Genomic DNA, 2,035 nt, shown 5'->3' with positions numbered 1-2,035 from the left:
CCCCAGGAAACGCCCTTGTCCCTACAGAAGCCTCACCTACCCTGTGACCTTCACCGCCACGTGAATTCACTCTCTGGACAGGATAGAGAATCCAGTCAAGTTCCTCGGCAAAACCTTCTTCTAAACTGACGCACTTGGCTTGTGCCTCATAGCCATTCTAGGACTCTACCCAGCAGTGATGATGTTCATCATTTCAGTATGCCCGTAACAAGAACCCTTCTCCACCAGAGCCTTTCCCCAAGGAATGCTTCCTAAGAAAATAGCCACTTCTTAGCATCGTGTCAGCTCGTTCTTTGCTTCCTGTCTCCAAGACTGCTTGTCATTGGAAGGTTCAATCACTGCCATCGAGTTGATTCCAATTCACAGAAACGGGGTAGATCCGGCCCTGTGGGTATCTGCGCCTGTAACTCTACAGGAGTAGAAAGCTTCATCGTTCTCCTGCAGAGGGGCTGGTGGTTTCGAACCGCTTACCAATGCGTCACCACCAGAGGTGTAAAACACTAAGCACCTGAAGAGTTTAAACACTTCAAGTCCCATACCAGCACCTCCAAGCTCTTTATCCTAACCTGGCCTTTGCTTTTCCCGGTTTCCATTTCCTGTTGCTATATTCCTCCAAAAAAATAAGGAAGGCATAGGTTCCCGAGGTTATGTGGCCCACCATCCCCGTTTCAGGAAAAAAACAAACTACTCAGCACCCCCACCACCACCCCCGGCAACTCAAAATGTTTGTACTGTAGTCTGTAATCCAGGATCAAGTGTAGTGACCTGCTTTCACAGCGCCCAGGTCTTTGTAGCGCCCTGGAGGGGGCAGTATCACCCACTTTGGGAAACACTGAGCCAAGGGATTTACATAGTATATCCTTAACTCCCAAATCATCTGAGGGCTGGAACCACGTCCATATATATATATCTATCCACATCACTGAGTCCTAGTTTTTTTAATTCCAAGTTCAAGTACAGCACAGCTTAGTTTTAAACTTCACACCATAAATATTTATCTTAGGTCTGCTGAAGAGTCCACTCTAAGAAACCAGCTTGGTCTCTGGAGCCATTGGTTGGTTTACACTTTTTGCTGCCACTAACCATGCTGGACTGAACATTCTGGGCGATATGTTTTTGATCCTGAGCCATTGTTTCCATAGGGCAGAGCTCTACAGGTGAGAGGTGGGGGTACAAGATGGGGGTACCCATGAGTCGACTCAATGGCTGTGGGATTGGGCTTTCACTGCTCAGGTGCTTCTAGAAAGGCTAACAGTGCTACTGTTTCATGGGGTGCCCGTCAGAGTCACTCATCAAAATGTGTAGGAATTGTTGAACTGAAAACCAATAAACTTTCATCCATATCATGCTAAAAATTTTAAATAAAAGGACCGGCTGAACCAACTTATGAAACTTTTAAAGAAATGCCCAGACCACCCATAGTCCTGAATTCTCTGAGTCACCTCCACTAGATGGCTGCTTCCTCTGGGACCAGCACCTGGTCTTTCTGAGCATTTATTGAGCACCTCATTGTATGCTACGTTGACCTCATCACTCACTCACTCACTGCCACCAAGTCAATGCGCCCCCTGTGGGTTTCTGAGACTGTACAGGAGTAGACAGCCCAGTCTTTCTCCCGCAGAGCTTCTGTTGGTGGTTTTGAAATGCCAGCTTTGGGGATCGGAGTTCAATGTGTAACCACTACATCACATTGACCTTGAAGGTACAGCAATGAAAATATGAGAAAGTCCCCTCACATCAAGTATCTTTTACCTCAATGACTAGCATGGGGTAAGTCACTCAGGAAATACGAATCGATTTCAGTATTATAACTGAAGCATTTCCTTTTGTTTGTATGAAAATTTAGGAGACCGCCTCCATTTCACCACCTAAGCCGATGGGTAGTTTCAGAATTTCTATTTTAGGCGTTGCCTAAGTCTGTACCTGATGACTGGTGTGATCACTGCCCTAATAAACTTACCATCTCTTCTCTTGCCCTCTGAACATACAATACAGTATGCAGAGCTGCAAGGAGGGTGAGCCTCGGGGAGCTTCA

General features: G+C 46.4%; 1 protein-coding gene across 6 annotated transcripts in view; it reads left to right on the top strand.

Annotated features, from left to right (window-relative positions):
• Positions 1 to 2,035, top strand: part of AHCYL2 (adenosylhomocysteinase like 2) — a 50,206-nt gene that overhangs the window by 41,301 nt on the left and 6,870 nt on the right. The window lies entirely within an intron of this gene.

The sequence above is a fragment of the Echinops telfairi genome, unplaced genomic scaffold (assembly GCF_000313985.2).
Source record: "Echinops telfairi isolate 266 unplaced genomic scaffold, ASM31398v2 ScPeMD7_23;HRSCAF=83, whole genome shotgun sequence".
NCBI classification, from domain to species: domain Eukaryota; kingdom Metazoa; phylum Chordata; class Mammalia; order Afrosoricida; family Tenrecidae; genus Echinops; species Echinops telfairi.
Note: the sequence above shows the minus strand (reverse complement) of the source record. Positions and strands in the feature narration are given on the sequence as shown.